At 37.4% G+C, this 22,341-nt stretch overlaps 1 long non-coding RNA gene across 5 annotated transcripts in view; it reads left to right on the forward strand.

Moving 5' to 3' along the window:
* LOC103345341 (uncharacterized) overlaps window positions 1-22,341 on the forward strand; it is a 189,552-nt gene that overhangs the window by 50,355 nt on the left and 116,856 nt on the right. For 3 of the 5 annotated variants that reach the window (XR_016222233.1, XR_016222240.1, XR_016222246.1), the window contains one exon: window positions 10,734-11,099. The exons of the other annotated variants lie outside the window; for them this stretch is intronic. This is a non-coding gene — a long non-coding RNA (uncharacterized LOC103345341). Of the gene's footprint in view, window positions 1-10,733; window positions 11,100-22,341 lie in introns of those variants that run through there. 5 annotated transcript variants of the gene reach the window in all.

Genomic DNA, 22,341 nt, shown 5'->3' on the forward strand with positions numbered 1-22,341 from the left:
GGATCAGTGAGATGGCATTGGTACATGCCACCTTGATGGGATTGAATTGGAATCCCCTGGTATGTTTTTAACTCTACCATTTGGGGCAAGTCAGCTTGAGCATGTCCCAAATTATACATCTCTTCCCTCTCTTATTCCCACTCTTATGTTTAACAGGGATCACATTTCAGTTAATTTTTAACACTTAAGAATAACTGTGTATTAATTACAGAATTAAACCAGTCATATTAAGTAGAACAGACAAAAAAACTACTAAGAGGGATAATGTATTAAGTTGTTCATTAACAGTCAGGGCTATGCTGATCAAGTCACCATTTCCCATAGTGTCCGTTTCACTTCAGGAGGTTTCCTTTTTGGTGTTCAGTCAGTTGTCACCGATCAGGGAGAACATATGGTATTTGTCCCTTTGGGACTGGCTTATTTCACTCAGCATGATGTGTTCCAGATTCCTCCATTTTGTTGCAAATGACTGGATTTCGTTGTTTCTTACTGCGGTATAGTATTCTAAAGAGTACATATCCCATAATTTCTTTATCCAGTCTACCGTTGATGGGCATTTAGGTCGGTTCCAGATCTTGGCTATTGTGAATTGTGCTGCAATAAACATTAGGGTGCAGACCACTTTTTTGTTTGCCAATTTAAATTCCTTTGGGTAGATTCCAAGGAGTGGGATGGCTGGGTCGAACGGTAGGGTTATCTTCAGGTTTCTGAGGAATCTCCAGACTGACTTCCATAGTGGCTTGACCAGTTTGCATTCCCACCAACAGTGGGTTAGTGTCCCTTGTTCCCCACATCCTCGCCAGCATGTGTTGTTGGTAGATTTCTGCATGTGAGCCATTCTAACTGGGGTGAGGTGAAACCTCATTGTGGTTTTGATTTGCATTTCCCTGATTGCTAATGACCTTGAACATTTTTTCATGTGCCTGTTGGCCATTTGGATTTCCTCTTTTGAAAAATGTCTATTGAGGTCCTTGGCCCATCTCTTAATTGGGTTGTTAGTTTTGTTTTTGTGGAGTTTCTTGATCTCTTTGTAGATTCTGGTTATTAACCCTTTATCTGTTGCATAGTTTGCAAATATTTTTTCCCATTCTGTCGGTTGTCTCTTCACTCTCCTGACTGTTTCTTTTGCAGTACCGAAACTTCTCAATTTGATCCAATCCCAATAGTTGATTTTGGCTTTGACTGCCTGTGCCTCCCGGGTCTTTTCCAGAAACTCTTTGCCTGTGCCAATATCTTGAAGGGTTTCTCCAATGTTCTCTAATAACTTAATGGTGTCAGGACGTAGATTTAGGTCTTTAATCCACGTTGAGTGAATTTTTGTGTAAGGTGTAAGGTAGGGTTCTTGCTTCATGCTTCTGCACGTGGAAATCCAGTTTTCCCAGCACCATTTATTGAATAGACTGTCCTTGCTCCAGGAATTAGTTTTAGATCCTTGATCAAATATAAGTTGGCTGTAGATGTTTGGATTGATTTCTGGTGTTTCTATTCTGTTCCATTGGTCTATCCATCTGTTTCTGTACCAGTACAATGCTGTTTTGATTACAACTGCCCTGTAGTATGTCCTGAAGTCTGGTATTGTGATGCCTCCAGCTTTGTTTTTGTTGTACAAGATTGCTTTAGCTATTCGAGGTCTCTTGTGCCTCCATATAAATTTCAGCACCAATTTTTTCAGATCTGAGAAGAAGGTCTTCGGTATCTTGATTGGTATTGCATTGAATTTATAAATTGCTTTTGGGAGAATGGACATTTTGGTGATATTGATTCTTCCAATCCATGAGCATGTAAAATCTTTAGCTGTAGGATTGAAAGTTCTGTATATATCTGTTAGGTCCATTTGGGCTATAGTGTCGTTTAAATCTACTGTATCCTTGTTGATCTTCTGTCCTATTGATCTGTCTATTTCTGAGAGTGGAGTATTGAAGTCCCCCAGTACTATTGTATTGGGGTCTAAGTCTCCCTTTAAGTCCGTTAACAAATCTTTTAGATAAACCGGTGCCCTGTAGTTGGGTGCATATACATTGATAATTGTTATATCTTCCTGTTGAATTGATCCCTTAATCATTATGTAGTGTCCCTCTTTGTCTCTCTTAACGGTTTTTGTGGTAAAGTTTATTTTGTCTGATATTAAGATGGCTACGCCTGCTCTTTTTTCATTTCTGTTGGCATGGTATATCTTTTTCCAGCCTTTCACTTTCAGTCTGTATGGATCTTTGTTGGAAAGATGCGTTTCTTGTAAGCAGCAAATAGATGGGTTTTGTTCCTTAACCCAATCAGCCAATCGGTGTCTTTTAACTGGACAGTTCAGGCCATTCACGTTCAATGTGACTAATGATAAGTGGTAACTTTGCCCTGCCATTTGCCAAAGATAAGTTCTAATATACGCTTTGAATTCCCTGTGATCTTTTGCTGTGAGCTTTCCTTCCTTGGTTTCCTTCCTTTACCTTCTTTCATATTGATGACCGTGTTTCTTTGTTTCTGTGTGTAACACATCTTTAAGCATCTTTTGCAGGGCTGGACGAGTGCAGACAAATTCTTTCAATTTCTGTTTGCTATGAAAAGTCTTTATTTCACCTTCATTCACAAATGATAGCTTTGCAGGATATAATATTCTGGGCTGGCAGTTTTTCTCTCTTAGTACCTGGGCTATATCTCGCCATTCCCTCCTGGCTTGTAGAGTTTCTGATGAGAAGTCAGCTGTGAGTCTGATTGGAGATCCTCTGAGAGTAATCTGACGTTTCTCTCTTGCACATTTTAGGATCTTTTCTTTATGTTTCACTGTGGTAAGTTTAATTACAACGTGTCGTGGTGAGGATCTCTTTTGGTCGTGTTTATTAGGGGTTCTGTGAGCTTCCTGTACTAGGATTTCTCTGTCCTTCTCCAAACCTGGGAAATTTTCTGCTAATATCTCACTAAAAAGGCCTTCTAATCCTTTCTCCCTCTCCATGCCTTCAGGAACTCCTAGAACCCGAATGTTGGTTTTTTTAATAGTATCCTGAAAATTCCCGACAATATGTTTTAGATTCCTAATTTCCTCTTCTTTTCTTTGGTCTGACTGTATCCTTTCCTGTTCTCTGTCTTCTAAGTCCAATATTCTCTCTTCTGCTTCACCCATTCTGTTTGCAATGCTCTCTATTGTGTTTTTCATTTGATCTATTGAATTCTTCACTTCAGTCACTATCCCAGTTTCCTGTTGTACTAGTTGTTTCGTTTCATTTTGATTCCTCCTTAATATTTCATTTTCACGAGAGAGATTTTCTATCTTGTCCATTAAGGATTTCTGTAGTTCAAGAATTTGTTTTTGAGAACTTCTTAATGTTCTTATCAATTTTTTGAGATCTGCTTCTTGCATTTCTTCTATGTCATCATCTTCATAATCTTGAATTGGGGTGTCTTTTTCATTTGAGGGCTTCATGGTGACTTCCTTGTTTTTATTACCTTGGTTTTTGCATTTGTTATTTGGCATATTGGAGATATTTGGTTTCTTCACTGTGGTTCTTTTTCTTGTTATACTATGACTCTAGATTAAGTGGACTATCTGTTTTTTGATGGAGCCTTAGGGCTTGAGATGGGTGTGGCCTGAGAGCTCTGTTTGGTGTGCCAAAGGTGACACTCCCAGGTTAGGCGTGGTAAACCTCTCTCTCTCTCTCTTTCTTTTTTTTTTTTGATTCAAAAGGGAAGTTATTCTGCACAGCTGAACGAAGTTGGAGGTAGTTAGCAGGCAAATGATATACCCACAGGAGCCAGAGATCAGAAGCTCTTTCCCAAGGACCACACAGGGAATCTGTTCGGCCCTCAGAGTGGGCTCAAATTCTCCTTCAGTCTCCCACTGGGTTGCCAAAGTTACGGAATTGTAGCGTCTCTGGAGAGTGCTCACGTGAATTCCGTGAGTTCTCTCCCCCACCGTCTCTTTTTTCACAGTCTCAGTTCAGTAGCACCACAAATTTACTAGGTCCTAATCTCCTGTTAATTTGCCCCGCCCAGAGTCAGGTTTTTCTGCTAGGCTCAGGGCCGGTGCAGACCTGAGGTCGCTCTGCTTATGACGTATGTCCAAGATGGCACCTGCTCTTTGTCTTGCTCGCCCTTGAGAGGTGAGCGGAGAGAGAGAAACCCGTGTCCGTACCAGTCACCTCTCTGTCTTCCAGTTAGCCTGGTGAAGTTCCCCCGCTCCCTGGGGGTTGTTCCCTCTAGTCTCCTCTCTCCGCTTGCCTGCCAGTGTCTCGGGCTCACCTCGCGTTCCAGCGGCTCGGTCCCGCGGCTCGGCTTGCGCAGCTCGGCTTGTGCAGTTTGGTCCCATGGCTCGGCTGCCGCGGCTTGCTCCCGCAGCTCGGCTTCCACGCGGTGGGCGACCTTGTTCTCCCAGTAGGTCCTCCGATTCACGACCACTCAATCCAGAAGGGTTTCCTCTGCAATATTTTCCTGGTTCTTTTTTCTGAGGCTACCATAACTCCCCTTTTATTAAACTAAATTTTCCCGGACTATTGGTGCACGCCCTCACTATTCTGCCATCTTGGCTCCGCCCCCCAATAAAAAACCTATTTTATTTTTAAAAAAAATTATTTAATTTATACAAGTTTTATGTATCTCAGATATATATATATATGTATGTATATATATATGTATATATATGATTAGGAACACAGTTATTTTCACACCATACCCTCCCCCCTGCACAAGATCCAACACTTCTCTCTCTTCCATCTCCTATTCTCTTAATTTTTACAAAGATCATTTTTTTTTAGTTTACTTTATACTCATAATGTTAGCTTTACACTAAGTGAAGAGTTCAACAAAGAGTATGAAGGGGAAAAAAAAACTATTCCTTAACAGCAGACACAGGGACTTATTAATTAAATCTCAGAATGTTCATTTCACTCCAAAACATTATTTTGTAAGTACTGTATAGTTAGCAAGTTCAGGGAAAACATGATATCTGTGTTTTGGGGACTGGATTATTTAACTAATTATAGTGTTTTCCAATTGCATCCATTTTACTGCAAATGAGAGGATTTCTTTTCTTTTTTGTTTTTTTTTGACAGCCAAATTTTATTCTGCAGTGTGTATATATATATATATATATATATATAATTTTTTATCCAGTCATCCGTTAATGGACATCTCATTTGATTCTATATCTTAGTTATTGTGAATGGAGTAGCAATGAACGTGGGGGTACAAATAACTCTTTTGTAAGCTGATTTATTTTGTTTTGGGTAAATTCCTGAGTGGGATGGCTGGATTATGTGCTATATTCATATTTCTGATATATCACCATAGTGTCTTCCATAGTGGCTACACCACTTTGAATTCCCACCAACAGTGAATTAGGTTACATTTCCTCGTGCATTCTTGATTTCTTGTTTGGTGATTTCTATATGTGAACTATTCTAACTGGGGTGAGGTGAAGCCTCATTGTGGTTTTGATTTGCATTTCCCCGATGGATACTGATCTGGAGCATTTTTTCAAATGTCACTTGTACATTTGAATTTTCTCTCTTGAGAAATGCCAGGTATAGCTTCAGAATTTTGTAGGGGAGGGAATTTAGGTGAAAAAAGAGGCTTTCTATAGTAAATTTCAAATGAGCAAACTATGAACTGTTTCCAGGGAAGAGAGCCAATTCTTAACAGGGCTAAAGAAAGGAGTTTTACCCAGTTTAAGTGGACCTGTGTGGAGAGTTAAATCCTGTTTTAAAAGTCCATTCACTGATTCTACTTTTCTTGAAGAGGAGAAATGATAGGGACTGAAAAATGCCATGAGATATGAAGAGTGGCAGATAATATTTGGTTAACTTGAGAGGTAAATTCTGCCACCAAATATAAGGAGAAGAGGACAAAAACAGAGATGAAATATGGTATGAATTCAGTCAGCCCAAAAATCAATCAACTACCAGCATGCACATAATCTGAAAACATGGTAGAGGGCCCGGACCCTGGGGGCTGGGATTTTTTATATCTTAGGTGGGCTAGGATGTGGGTTAGGGCAGCAGATAAAGGTGAAATCTATCATATATGTTCTTCAAATTTGGCTCCCCAGCTTCCAAACCTAGGGAAGAATGCAGGGGGTGGTGTGGAAAACTGTAATGTGTAAGACTGAAAAGAAAATTCTGAAAGTGAGAAAAGAATGTACTTTAAAAATTGTGATCATAATAGTTTGAATAATAGGGGGAAAAAGCTAATAGAGATCAAAGTCCAGTCTCAATAATGAAACAAAGCAGTCAGGACAATGAATTAAAGTCTTCCTCATTGAAAAATGAGGAAGATGAGAAGACCAGATCTTCAGTTGAAAAAGAATACCAAAAACCAATGGGTCAAGAAAATGACCATGGACATGATAAAAATAAAATTGATTGTGAATCAAGCCCTGGAACAGATGAAGACAAAAGTGGATGAGTGAGTCCTGTATAGTTACTTCATTTCTGTCTTAGACTTTAAGTTTTCATTGTTTGGGGGTTGTTTTATGTTTGTCCTTCTTTTTTTTTTTTTAATGTGGACTTCGTTGAGTTGATATTTTGATAATCTGCACTTGGATAATTTGTACTGCTAAAGTTTTAATGAACTTGAAATGAGAAAAACACTTTGGTGTAATACTGTGTGATGTGTTAAGCTATTTAAGGTGTGCAATTTTGTGTTGCAGCAGTCAGCCATTAGCATCAGATTTAATGATCATTGGAATACATTGTTTTTTTTTTTTAACTTTTATTTAATGAATATAAATTTCCAAAGTACGAATTATGGATTACCATGGCTTCCCCCCCATACCGTCCCTCCCACCCACAACCCTCCCCTTTCCCACTCCCTCTCCCCTTCCATTCACATCAAGATTCATTTTCGATTATCTTAATACACAGAAGATTTTAAAAAGTTCTTTCGGTACCTTTCCCTGAAGGGAGGAGGGAACTTCCACTTTGACTACAAACTTGTCTAAATATGATCAGAGTCGGTGAACTCAAAAGGCTTCCATAGCCTTGGCAACTCATGACAAGAGCCTTGGGTGATTACTGATGCCATAAACAAGAGTGTCAATTTGTTAAGTCAACAATAGGAGTCACTGTGCACTTACTCCTCATGTAGGATCTCTGTCCTTAATGTGCTGTACATTGTGATTTAATGCTATAACTAGTACTCAAACAGTATTTTTCACTTTGTGTTTCTGTGTGGGTGCAAACTGTTGAAATCTTTACTTAATATATGCTAAACTGATCTTCTGTATATAAAGAGAATTGAAAATGAATCTTGATGTGAATGGAATGGGAGAGGGAGCGGGAAAGGGTAGGGTTGCGGGTGGGATGGACGTTATGGGGTGGAAGCCATTGTAATCCATAAGCTGTACTTTGGAAATATATATTCATTAAATAAAAGTAAAAAAAAAGTTCTTCTTTTCCTGATTAAAGTAACTTTATAAACAACTAGCTGAAATCTAGTATGGATTTTTCTGATTGCATTTGAAATGGGGGATTGCAGCAATTATTTTTTTAATTACACAGAAGCAGGATTTTGTCAACTTGAGATATTAAGCATTTTTTTATTCTACAGTAATTTTTACTTTAGATAAATATTTAGTTATTTATATGGCCATTTATACCTTTTTCTTTATGGTTCCAGCTGTAGCCATTTCATATGAATACTTTTCTTATTAGGTTTTCTTTAACTTAACTGCCTTTTAAAATCATAAATATTTTTTAGTTGATATGCTGATCAAGCCTGTGTTGCTATTTTATAACATTTGACAAGAATTATTCTTGGGAAGGTTTGATTGTGATTCTTAATTCTGTGTTGTTTTTGGTCTGAAGAGTTAAATTGCTGTTTTTTGAGGACAATGTTTTATTACTATTATTATTACTATCTCCTAAATGGAAAAGCACTTTTCCTAATAGAACCTATTGTTTGTGCAGGTCCTTAAGCTAGAAAGATTCTATTGCTAGTATTTACATATTAACTTCTAAGATTTCTATAAGATCTTTGGCCTTAACCTATATAATATGTGATAAATCTGCATGGATTTTGTTTTTGATAGCTGTGCATTTCAAATGGCAAGAAAATCCATCTTTTCTGTATGTGTTTCATGATAGGCTGTTGCATGTTTATGACTCTGATTTCCTTTTGTTCAGGTGACTTTACGCCATTATTGTTAATGTTATTTTAATTTGGCATGTATAACATGGCAAATAGAATAGAGTAGAAAGTTGCAAAATTTGGTAACTTACAGAGTTAAACAATAAACATATCCAAAATCTAGCATTGTATTTTGCTACTTTTGTTATGTTATCCTCTGAAATATCCCAAATAAAACATCAACATCCAAGAAACACAAAACCTACATCATCGTCATTTGAAAAGAAATTTCAAAATTCTGAATATTTTAAATCTCTAGAGAGATTTATACTTCAATAGTAATTGCCAGTATAGTGTCAATTCTGTTACCAAGTTGGCTTCTAAGTAAATCAGTAGCTACTCAGTGTTGTTTATACTGAATGAACCAATGTTTAACTTGATACTTACCATTAGATTAATGCCAACATGATACATTTGGATTACAACTTTGGAATATCTTGAGGCAAATATCTACAGTGTACTTTTTTCCAACTTTTTTCCTCTGATGATGGCAAAACTGGATGTGTGTTATAATCCATGGTGATTGATTGTTTAAGCAACTGACCGAAATTCCACATTGGGGATAATTGAGTCTTAGTGTACAAACTGTATAATCTATTGTGCATTTTAATCAAATTATTTTGTCTTAAATTCAGTGAATTGCATTTCAAAATCTTTGTTATAAATTATCAAGTTTCAAAAAAGTGTAAAGAAAGGATTTCTAATAAGTCTACAAACATACATATATAATATATATTACATATACATATATGTAATACATTATATATATATAAACGTCCATGCTATGGAAACATAGTTCTACCATGTCTGACTCCAGAGTTTTATCTGCTAGAAATTATGGATGATAACTGTCCAAATCATGGTTTCAAACAGTAACCATGAGGGGAAATTTCCTATTAGATAATATTCTCCTGCTTGGGTTATCAGAAGAGCAACTGCATGCTAAGCATGACTTATAGACAGTTTTTTAAGCTTTGTTAGCTGGTTTTGCAGAACAAATGTGGTGAAATATTTTAAATGAGAGAGGACAGTCAACTAGATAGTGTTTTCAGAATGTAAAGAACCTTAGAAAATAATTAAGTAGCACTAACTGTACCTCAAGTCTGCCCTTGCAATGGAATGACACAGCTCAAAATGGTCCTTTTTCCCTTAATTTCTTAATATTGTGTTATCTTTAGTTTTTATTTTGAACATTCTTTTCCTAAGTGTCAGTTATTGAATTTTTCCCATCAAAATGATTTTACATTCATATCTGAGCTTACATAATTCACTTCAAACTATGTTTGATATCATAACCTTTTATCCATTTAAAGATAATTTAAATATGCCATTTATGTTTTTATTTTTGCCTGGTTGGTGGTAATTGAAAATTTCTTCATCATGTAGAATTTTGTAATTGTGTGAATCAATTTCTAGGTAAACAACTACCACAGAAATTGACAAGAGACATTAACAGAAAATATGCAGTATAGAGCCTGTTCTAGAACGTTCTTAAACTACTCTAGTTAAATTCAGAGAGCATTGTAGTAGTTTAAGTCATTTAATTCATGCCCTCAGAAGTTACAGAGAATTTCTTTGACAGATTTGGTTTTGCAGATGTATGATAGTATTGCTTATTGGTTTCACTAATCACCTTTGATTTTTGTACTCAATGGAAGGAGTGAAAGTAAAAGCAGTAAAGATTTCCTTATGCTATTGGCAGACATATGCTGAGTTTGTTATTTTGTGTAGTGGTATTCACTGACAATTCTAGTGTATTTTCTACTCAGCATTTAGAGACAGTTAGTATGTCTTTTAGTACTTTGTTGTGCTTTGGTCCAAATGCTATTAATTTTCATCACACTGAAATTTTTATATTACATTTCTGTAGAAACTTGTTGAATTTGCCCTCTGGTGTACCATATAATTGATTTTTTAAGAAACAAAATGAGTATTTTTCTGTTCACTTTTAGTTGTGTTTACTGTAGTTATTCTACTTTGAACTCATACTTTTACAGTTGAATATCTCCAAGGACTGTAGCCTGATAACTTATTTATTGTGAAAAGGAGTGTTTTATTACAAATACTTGGTTAGAGAATTAAGAAAGTAAGCCCCAAAAAGTTAATCTTTGGCTGGCACACCTTCCCACAGTGGGCTTCTCAACTGCATTGAAGGGATTCAGCAAATGAAAATCCTCTAGCCTATTGTGTGACAAAGTAGTAAGTATTAAAGGAAAAGAAAAGTAAGTCATATGAATAAGAACATCCCATCAGCAAGGTTGAAAGAGAAGTGTGTGTGTGTGTGTGTGTGTGTGCGTGTGTGTGTGTGCAGGAGGTAGCAGAGGGGTTGGTGTGTGCTTTTATTTTTTAAAGCAAATTTCTTACCAGAAGCATATGCTGTATATTTTCTTCCCCTTTTGTGTATTCATAGTGTTTTGAAAGATTGATAAGTGAGTTGATCATTTCTTTTTGGGGATGTTCAAAGTTGTGGCTGCTCTCTTTGTGGGAGGAGAAAATAATGAATTTAATGCAATTATTATCCTAGCTCAGAAGTCACTGTGCTGTATATCTTTAAATATAATTTAGAAATAAGACTGTGTCTTCTCAATTGTAAAGTTAGTTTCATTTTTTTGTTCATTTGACAGATAGAGTTAGACAGCAAGAGAGAGAGAGACAGCTCTTCCTTCCATTGGTTCACTCCCTGAATGACTGCTATGGCTGGAACTATGCCGATCGAAAGCCAGGAGTCAGGTGCTTCTTCCTGGTCTCCCATTCGAGCTCAGGGGCCCAAACACTTGGGCCATCCTCCACTGCCTTCCTGGGCCACAACAGAGAGCTGTACTGGAAGAGGGGCAACCGAGACTAGAACCTGGAACCCCAATGGGATGCCAGCACCACAGGCAGAGGATTAACCTAATAAGCCATGGTGCCAGCCCTGTAAAGTTAGTTTCACCTTGCTGCTTCTTGTTATCTGTAGTAACTATTGAACTGATTTCTGTATTTTATAAAATGTAATCTTAAAAACTCTATTAATTTTTATAGTTAAATATTGTATTTAATAAACTATACTATAGTCCAAAAAGGACTGGGTTGGGATTTAAGGACTAGGAATAAATTCCAGTTTTATCTATCTGAGACTTATGTCTTTGTTCATCACCATCCATTTCAGTGGATCCAAAACCAATCCCTGGGGTAAGGACAGTCTATTCAATAAATGATGCTGGGAAAATTCGATTTCCACGTGCAGAATCATGAAGCAAGACCCCTACCTTTCACCTTACACAAAAATTCACTCAACATGTGTGGGGAGCAACCCGGACTAGACTAAGTTACTGGAATTAAGACTTATTCTATGCATCTGCTCTCCCACAATATGGCGCTGAGAAGGGAGAAACAGCTTCTACACAGCTGCCTCCAGTTCAACCAATAAACTGTAGGACCTGCTCCTGATTGGAGGAGAGCAGCGTACTCGGCGTATGGGTAGCAGAGTTGGGATTGGTGGAAGAGGACTATAAAGGAGGAGAGAGACAACATGCACCAGGAACATCTAAGAGGAACACCTGTGCAGCCCCCGAGAGAGCCGGCCGGCGGTGTGCCGCTCCCCCGCGCAAGTGGGGAAAGTGGCTAGGGGGAACCGCCCCTTCCACGGAGGTGGAAGGGATGGTAGCCAACCCGGGAAGAACCAGCAGCAAACCCGGGGAGGGCCGAGCAGACAAAAGAACAGCGCAGGGTCCTGTGTCATTCCTCCACGAAGACGGGGAGCGACATAATGGTGCCGTGACTCGGATATGAAGCCTAGGCAGGGTCCTGTGTCGCTCCTCCATGAAGAGGGGGAGTGACATAATGGTGCCGTGACTCGGATATGAAGCCTAGGCAGGGTTTAGTGTCATTCCTCCGTGAAGAGGGGGAGCGACAAACGTGGATTAAACACTTAAATCTACGACCTGACACCATCAAATTATTAGAGAGCATTGGAAAAACCCTGCAAGATATTGGCACAGGCAAAGAATTCTTGGAAAACACCCCAGTAGCACAGGCAGTCAAAGCCAAAATTAACATTTGGGATTGCATCAAATTGAGAAGTTTCTGTACTGCAAAAGAAACAGTCAGGAAAGTGAAGAGGCAGCCAACAGAATGGGAAAATATATTTGCAAACTATGCAACTGATAAAAGGTTAATAACCAGAATCTACAAAGAAATCAAGAAACTCCACAACATTAAAACAAACAACCCACTTAAGAGATGGGCCAAGGACCTCAATAGACATTTTTCAAAAGAGGAAATCCAAATGGCCAACAGGCACATGAAAAAATGTTCAAGATCACTAGCAATCAGGGAAATGCAAATCAAAACCACAATGAGGTTTCACCTCACCCCAGTTAGAATGGCTCACATTCAGAAATGTACCAACAATAGATGCTGGCGAGGATGTGGGGAAAAAGGGACACTAACCCACTGTTGGTGGGAATGCAAACTGGTTAAGCCACTATGGAAGTCAGTCTGGAGATGCCTCAGAAACCTGAAGATAACCCTACCATTCAACCCAGCCATCCCACTCCTTGGAATTTACCCAAAGGAAATGAAATTGGCAAACCAAAAAGCTGTCTACACCTTAATGTTTATTGCAGCTCAATTTACAATAGCTAAGACCTGGAACCAACCCAAATGCCCATCAACAGTAGACTGGATAAAGAAATTATGGGACATGTACTCTATTGAATACTATACAGCAGTCAAAAACAATGAAACCCAGTCATTTGCAACAAGATGGAGGAATTTGGAAAACATCATGCTGAGTGAATTAAGCCAGTCCAAAAGGGACAAATATCATATGTTCTCCCTGATCAGCGACAACTAACTGAGCACCAAAGGGGAAACTTGTTGAAGTGAAATGGATACTATGAGAAACAGTGACTTGATTAGCTCTTGTCCTGATGGTTGATGTACAATGTAATACTTTATCCATTTTAGTATTTTTTTTGTTCTAGTACCATTGGTTGAACTCTGTAATTAACACACAATTATTCTTAGGTGTTTAAATTTTAACTGAAAAGTGATCCCTGTTAGGAATTTGGAAAACATTATGCTGAGTGAAATAAGCCAATCCCAAAGGGACAAATGCCACTTGTTCTCCCTGATAGGTGACAACTAACTGAGCACCAAAAAGGAAACCTGTTAAAGTGAAAGGAACACTAGGAGAAACGGTGACTTGATCAGCATAGCCCTGACTGTTGATGAACAGCTTAATATGTTATCCCTCTCAGTATTTTTTTTTTGTTTGTTCTACTTAATTCTTTTGGTTGAATACTGTAATCAATACACAATTCTTCTTAAGTGCTGAAACTTAACTGAAAAGTGATCGCTGTTAAATATAAGAGCGGGAATAAGAGAGGGAAGAGATGTGCAATTCAGGACATGCTCAAGCTGACTTACCTCAAACGGTAGAGTTAGAAACATACCAGGGGATTCCAAGTCAATCCCATCAAGGTGGCATGTACCAATGCCATCTCACTAGTCCCAGTGATCAATTTCTGTTCACAATTGATCATAATGATAGGACTAAGAACCAAAGGGATCACATAAACAAGAATAGTGTCTGCAAATACTAGCTGATAGAATAAAAAAAGGGAGAGAATGATCCAACATGGGAAGTGAGATACACAGCAGACCCATAGAATGGCAGATGTCCTAAACAGCACTCTGGGCTCATAATCAGCCCTTAAGGCATGCGGATCTGGCTGAAAAGCCCATGAGAGTATTACAGGCATGGAAAGCCAAGACACTCGGCGGGGGGGGGGGGACTAAATGAAAGATCTCCACGAGTGAGATCCCAGTGGAAAGAATGGGTCATCGAAGAAGGAGGTACCTTTCTCTGAAGGGAGGAGAGAACTTCCACTTTGTGTTTCTGTGTGGGTGCAAACTGTTGAAATCTTTACTTAATTTATACTAAATTGATCTTCTGTATATAAATATAATTGAAAGTGAATCTTGATGTGAATGGAATGGGAGAGAGAGCAGAAGCTGGGAGGGTTCTGCTTGTGAGGGAATTTATGGGGGGCGGCGAGCCATTGTAATCCAAAGCTGAACTTTGGACATTTATATTCATTAAATAAAAGTTTAAAAAAAACTGAAATGCTTTTTCATAGGATATAAATCACACAACAGAAAATAACTAGTAGAGTTATTCCAATCACCCACAAAGCAAAATTTTAATCATAAATACCAAACAAAAGCACAAAAATGTGTATCAAATATTGTCTATGATAAAATGTAAAAGAAGCAATAAAATGTAAGACAAATTCAACCATAGAGGTAATCTGAGTAAGTGTAAATGGTATGACAAAATACTTAAATGCCAGTTTTTTACAGAATAAATATAAATGCATGACCCATAGGTGTACTACTAACAATGCACGTTAAATATAACATGTTTTATATATTTATAAATATATAAAATGCATCTTAAATATAAAGATATGAATATGTTAAAAGTAAAGGTGACTCTGTGAACACTTGTCAAAGAGTTCCTATATTAGCACTGGGTAGTGTCTATTTCAAAACAAAGAATATGATTCTCATTGAATCATTTTATTTGTCAGTTATGATGGGGAGAATTAAGCATGAGATCAAAATGTTCTTTTAAATAGAGTTTTATGGGGCCAGCACTGTGGTACAGCAGGTTACAACCCTGGCTTGAATCTCCGGCATCCCATATGGGCACCAGTTCTAGTCCCAGCTGCTGCTATTCCAATCCAACTCTATGTTATGGCCTGGGAAAGCAGTTGAAGATGGCCCAAGTCCTTGGGTCTCTGCATCCACATGGAAAATGCAGAAGAAGCTCCTGGCTCCAGGCTTTAGATCATTGTAGTTCTGGCCGTTACTGCCATCTAGGGAGTGAACCAGCAGATGGAAGACCTTTCTCTCTGTGTCTACCTCACTCTGTAACTCTGTCTTTCAAATAAATAAAATCTTTAAAAAATAGATTTTTTTTATTTGAAAGGCTATGTGACTGGACAGAAAGGCAGAGAGAAATGACCTTGATGGCACAGGCTGGGCCAGGCTGAAGCCAGGAACCCAGAATTCCATCAGGGGCTCCTGCATGGATGTCAGGGTCCAAGTACTTGAATCACCTAATGCTTCCTTCGCACTTGCATTTGCAGGGAACTGGATCAGAAACAGCAACTGGGACTAGAATTGATTCTCAAATATGAGATGTTGGTATTTTAAGTGAGGCCATAACCCACTGTGCCCAAATATTGACCCAAAGTCAATGCTCCTAACAACAAATCTTCAAAATGCATGAAAAAAATAGTGATAGAACTGTAAGAAAACAGTCTTTCAACAAAACCAATATCCAATAGACTTCAATATATATATTAATGATATAATATATATATATATCATTGTATAGTAGTATAAACAGTATATATAGTAGTATATATATAGTATATATATATATATATAATGATATAACATTTCTCAAAAAGTGCTATATCCCAAAGTATAAAACTCATCTCCATATATTTAGAAGGATGCAATTTTTCACAGATGTAAAGATGATGTCCTATCAATTTAGGTATTTTAAGAGAAATGGGGAAGTAGATAGCTGGAAAATTCTTGTTAGAATGTTACCTTATGTTAATAGTATTTCTGTTGTGTTATACAGTGGCTGATATATACTGTGGTAAAATAAATAAATTGCTTAGACTGTTCAGTAAAAAATGTTACTATAACTTCCCTCTTAAAAGTTTTCTGTATGTCAGGTATAGACTTCTGAATCAAATCTTGAATTTTGAAAAACAAAGAATCCCTTAATGAATTCTTGCAAATTAAAAATTATAGGAAGTAAATTTGTTGCTATTGTAGTTTGAGATACATTTAAGAATAATTGATATGTAGGATTCTTATGATAAGTCTACAAACATTAAAAAGCACACCCTGGGGGTGAGTGAAACAATGGTTTTGTTGCTTTCAAAGCCTGCAGCTTGGATTTGATGCCTTACTTACTATCCCAGCCTCTAATACACACTCTGGATGGTGGAAGTGATGGCTTGAGTAGTTTATTTCTGTTACCCTTGTGCAAGATTCAGATTCAGGTTGGCTTTTGGTTTCAGCCTGTCCCTGTGTGGGCCAGCCGCACCAGTCGAGCAGAACCTGAAGGAGGGAGTGGGAATGAAAAGAGGGACAAGGGCACAGAGCATAAAACCAAGATAACAAGGCTGATCAAGGCTCATTTATTCCAATGTCTCAGCAGTATTTATACACAACCAGCTGCAAGCAAAGAAGCACAAAAGATAACAACATACACAAGAAACTTATCAGGGCCTCCAGTAGCACAGATAATTTTAACAGGGTATTCTTGATTAACATCCTCCTTCAGGATGGGAGTATGTGACTTTCTTATCCCAGGAATTCCATAAGCCAAGATTGGCCTTAACTTGTCCAAAGGCTGCCTACATATCCATCTCAAATTTTGTGGTATTTGGAGAGTGAAAAATTGACTGGAAGGTCTCTCTGTGTATTGTTTCTTCCTCCATCTTTCTTTTCAAAAGTAATAACAAGTATTTTTTCCAGAGCTGGCACTGTGGCACAGAAGGTTAAAGCCCTGACCTGCGTGCCAGCATCTCAGGTGGGTGCCAGTTTGAGTCCCAGCTGCTCCACTTCCAATCCACCTCCTTACTAATGTGCCTACAAAAACAGCAGAGGATGGTCCAAGTTCTTGGATCCTTGCCTCCACATTAGAGACCAGGGAGAAGTTCCTGGATCCAGGATTTGGCTCTGCTCAGCTCTAGGCATTGTGGCCATTTGGGTAGTGAACCAGCAGATGGGAGACCTCTCTCTCTCTCTGTGTGTGTGTGTCTCTACTTCTCTCTGTAACTCTGTCTTTCAAATACATAAAATAAATATTTAAAAATGCATTTCTTCTATTTTTCCTAACCACTAATATATAAGTGTTCATTTTAAATAAAGGTTAAGTGCTGCATGCTCTTATGAGATATTAACCATTATGCTGGGCCACATATTTATTATTGTGACAAATATATTACAAAAGTCTTATTAATTACAAATATTACCAAAAGACTATATAAGGTGAAAGTGAAAATTAGATTGCATATGTTTATCTTTAGGTTGCTGAATTATCTAAAAATAGACATATAATTTAGTTAACATATTTATGATGAAGTGACAGTTTTTCTCACTTTAATGAGCCAGTGTAAGGCTTAACAAACTCAATTTTCAGGTAGTTTGGTTTCTATACTTTAATGTTATCTTAGCTTATAAATCAGAATAGCTAACATTGTTTTCTTTTTTAAAATTTAATTTAGGAATACAAACTTAAGACATTTCATATATACAAATTTAGAAACTTAGTGATTTCCCCCCCTACTTTACTCCTGCCCATACTCCTGTCCTTCTTCCCTCTTCTTTTACCATTCTAATTTTTTACCAAGATCTATTTTTAACTAACTTTATACTCATAATATTAACACTACAGTAGATAGAGAGTTCAACAAACAGTATGGGAAATTAAAAAATAATGAAGAAAAAACATTGTTATTCAACAGTCAAGACAAAGGCTCTTTACATAACATCACAAAGTATCAATTTCACTTATATAGATTACCTTTTAGGTACTTTATTGACACCTAATACATAAGAAAGTCTCCTAGGTCATTCTTTTCACTAACTAAGGTTGGAGTTCCTATTTTGCACTCAACAAAAACTTAATTCTAAAATTCTCTTTATGAATGCTTTTCTTGATTCCATCAAATTAAATCACACTAGAAAGTCATAGACTTATTTGGAAGTGATTTTTCTGCCTAATAATTTAACCCAATTAAACAGGACTGCAAAACTCCTTGCATATGGCATAAGTACACTTAAAACTGAGTTGGCATTTAAATGATGTTACACTGGAAATATCATTCTCTGTCTAAAGTTTTTCTAAATTGCTCCAGGAACATGTAAAAGGCTTAGTTAAAGCAAGTAGCACTGGATGGGTGTGGAGGGACTGAGGAAAGCAGTTATGTCTTCTCTGTGGCACACCACTGCAACACTACAGAGAAGCATTAGAACTGCCTCCCATAATCATGGAAATCTAACAGTTTCTCACAGTCTATTCATTGATCATCAGTGCAGTTAAATTCTTAAATGTTTCTATGCATAAGTAATGATCATCTTTGTTTCTCTATAAAAATATGATTTCTTGCCTTTTATAGATCACAGGTAACTTTGAAAAATGCAGAAATGATGCTTCAAATGCAACTGGCATAGCATACATCAGTGCATATTTACTTGAAATAATATATATATGTAAAATGTTCTATTATTTAAAATTTTAACATTTATTTTGAAAGTGAGAGATACAGAGACAAAGAAAAACAGAAGTCTCCTATATATTGATTCACTCTTCAGATAACAAAAATAACTGAAGCTGGATCAGAACAACAGTGTGAGTTAGAAATTAAATCTGGATGTCTCACATGGGTGGTAAATACCCAGTCACTTCAATCATCATCTGTTTCATCCCAGTATACCCAATAGCAGGAAGCTGCTGGAACACAGGCACTCTGATAAGGGAGGAGGACATCCAAAAAAGAAGCTTACTGCTCTGCTGAATTCCCTCCTCAATATGTTTTTCTTATTATGAGATTGAGATAACTTCAAATTTAGAATAATAATGTAGTCTACGCATGACTTAAACTAATTTAATCAGATGGTTGAAGTGAATACATTGCTTCAACCATAGTTGCTGTTTTCATATATTATCAATTACATAGAACATTTTTGTGACATAATATAGAAAAATAATCCTGTTGCCTTTTTTACTCAGACTAAATATGTGTGAATGTATTGATAAGTGTAACATCCACTGTTGGGAAAAATTCTGTATAATAGCAATCGTTCTTTTCAACAATTAATTTTGTCACTTAAAGTAGAAATATACTAGTTTTGTTTCTTTTGAAAGCACTTGTCAACCCAAATGGGAGCATTCCCAAGAGAAAATGGTCTGTCAGTGTTTGTCTTCAGGAAAAACTAGTTGACATGCCGTTTTATCATTAAAATGAGAGGAGAAAGCATTATTCTTTCAATACTGTTGTTAGTATTAAAGAGATGACAGTAAATTTTTTATTATTTCAGTAGTGTTTTGGTAACTAATGTTATCTATTCATTCTTTCATCAAGCAAATGTTTACTAAGTTACTGCTGTGGGCTTTTCATTGCTTTGTTTTGAGTGCTTAATATTATAAATAAACAATCACGCACACTTCTTAGCTGTTTTTTTTAACATTATCAAGCAGAAGGTTGAACAAAATTCCATAATTTACAATAATTATCTGCTTTGCAGGCACTGTGTTCAGAAACATTTACATTGCCTCATTTCAGTCCAGCAATATCTTTGCAAGGTAGGTGCTTTAATCCCTGGTTAGTAGAGGAAGTTATTCAAAGGCAAAAAGTATGTACATGACCACAGTCATGCACAGAAACAGCAGATTCAAGGTTATCTGGTGCCTGCACATTCCCTGCACTATTCTCAAAGGGAGCAAGGCACATGTGATCTAGTATCACAGAATATTATATATGACACCATTTTTGCTCTAATTTTTGTAAAGGAAGTTGAGTTAATTGGCAATAGTTTGAAGGAAGCAGGAAGAGAAAAAGAGGAGAGGTTAAATTTTGGTTGTGAAGTATAATCAGAGCAAGAGAATGTGGCAGAAGTCCAAAGAGCCTGCTTGGGAAAACCAAAGATTCTGCTACTGGAGGGAGGCCAGTGATATCTGCAAGAATCAATGAGGGCCGGCGCCACAGCTCAATAGGCTAATCCTCCTCCTGCGGCACTGGCACACCGGGTTCTAGTCCTGGTCGGGGTGCCGGATTCTGTCCCGGTTGCTCCTCTTCCAGTCCAACTCTCTGCTGTGGCTCGGGAGGGCAGTGGAGGATGGCCCAGGTCCTTGGGCCCTGCACCCACATGGGAGACCAGGAGGAAGCACCTGGCTCCTGGCTTCGGATTGGTGCAGTGCATTGACCGCAATGCGCAGGCCTTAGCGGCCACTTGGGGGGTGAACCAACGGAAAAAGGAAGACCTTCTCTCTGTCTCTCTCTCTCACTGTCTAACTCTGCCTGTCAAAAAAGAAAAAAAAAAAGAATCAATGAGGAGGCTATGTGATTCTGAATGATTTCCTTATCAAGAATATGGACTGAGAATGATCTTAAAGACAGAATATAGAAAGGATTATATTTAACATTCTATTTAACATTCAGGGATAAGATGAATGACTAGGATGAGTGATGGTCAGATGAGCATGAAAGATTAGATGAGATCAGGAGGATTGAGGATGGTATCACTATTGACATTTCAAGATTTGATTATTGCTACAGCCCTTCCATTAAGGATCTCTCTCTCTCTCTCTCTCTCTCTCTCTCTCTCTCTCTGTGTGTGTGTGTGTGTGTGTAACTCTGCATCTCATATATAAAAAGGTGATTAATCAGTAGTATGAAATGTGATGACTTTAGAGACATTGCTGAATTACACAAGTGACATTTTCTGGTGTCTTACAGGTACCTGGACCTAAAGGATGACATGTAGAACTAAACATATTAAAAATAACAGGAAAATATGCTCTTTTTCTGTAGGAATTTGCCACTCTGTACTTCATATTTCATTTGGAAATTTTGTACCTCTCATTAATTCTTATTATAAGGATAAAAAGGTGCAATTCCTGTACAATACAATCTTCATATCAAAAAAATATGTCACTTAGAGAACAACCAGATCAGAGACAGAGTAAAAGAGCATAGGAACTCCAGAATAGCAGGAAACTACTAGAGGGTTTGTGGATAAGAAATTCAGTTATATGCAAGAGGGAATATATAGGATAGTCCTATAGAGTATGATGTCACATAATCCAATGCTGAAGCCGTAGGCTATTTGACACAACAGTATGAGAAGCATAAGTGCATTGTGATTGTGAACCTGCCAAAGATTCAGAAGATATAGTGAATATTACTGCTCAACTCTTCTTTGTATCATGTCAGCCATGATATGAGTTGTGGATCTGGCCATCTGAGCATGATTCTAACTTTTCCACAACAGATTGATTCTTTATGGGGGGAGCGACTTCATGTGAGGATACCCAAAGGCACACAAAAGATGTGGTGTGGTGATGCCTCAGTTGAATCTGAGTGGCGGTCTTGCCAAGATTAAAAGTCTTTGGGACAATATTTGTTAACATGGGGTCCTACCTCACAAATGCCAGAGGCATCAGAATGAAGGCTGAGCTAGCACCTTCCAAACTATAAAACAGACTCATTGGAGATTTCTTGATCCAAGGGCATTGGGAAGTCTGCATATAACAAGAGAACATTTGGTTTTCTCCAATGATTTTACAACTAAGAATGTTTAATCAGTTGTCATCAGTATTTAACTGCTAGAGTAGCACATTTTAGAATCTCTCTTGCACATTTTAGAATCTTTTCTTTATGTTTCACTGTGGTGAGTTTGATTACAATGTGTTGTGTTGAGGATCTCTTTTGGTCATGTTGATTGGGGGTTCTATGTGCTTCCTATACTTGGATGTCTCTGTCCTTCTCCAAACCCGGGAAGGTTTCTGCTGGTATCTCACTAAAAAGGCCTTCTAGCCCTTTCTCCATGCCTTCAGGAACTCCTAGAACCTGAATGTTGTTTTTTTTAATAATATCCTGTATATTCCCAACAATATATTTTAAATTTCTAATTTCCTCTTCTTTTCTTTGATTTGACTGTATACTTTCCAGTGCTCTGTCTTCTAAGTCCGATATTCTGTCTTCTGCATCACTGATTCTGTTTTTAAGGCTCTCAAGTATGTTTTTTATTTGTTCTATTAAATTCTTCATTTCATTTTGATTTCTCTTAAATATCTCAATTTCATGTTCTACTAAATTCCTCATTTCATTTTGATTCCTCCTTAAGATTTCATTTTCACAAAAGAAATTTTCTGTCCTGTACTATATGAATTTCTGTAGTTAATGCATTTATTTTTGATAACTTCTAAATGTTCTTATCATACATTTTTTTAAACTTTTATTTAATGAATATAAATTTCCAAAGTACAGCTTATGGATTACAATGGCTTCCCCCCCATAACATCTCTCCCACCCACAACCCTCCCCTTTCCCACTCCCTCTCCCCTTCCATTCACATCAAGATTCATTTTTGATTCTCTTTATATACAGAAGATCAGCTTTAGCATACATTAAGTAAAGATTTCAACAG

This window comes from Oryctolagus cuniculus, chromosome 1 (assembly GCF_051225735.1).
Source record: "Oryctolagus cuniculus isolate XC-2025 breed Fujian yellow rabbit chromosome 1, ASM5122573v1, whole genome shotgun sequence".
Taxonomy (NCBI): domain Eukaryota; kingdom Metazoa; phylum Chordata; class Mammalia; order Lagomorpha; family Leporidae; genus Oryctolagus; species Oryctolagus cuniculus.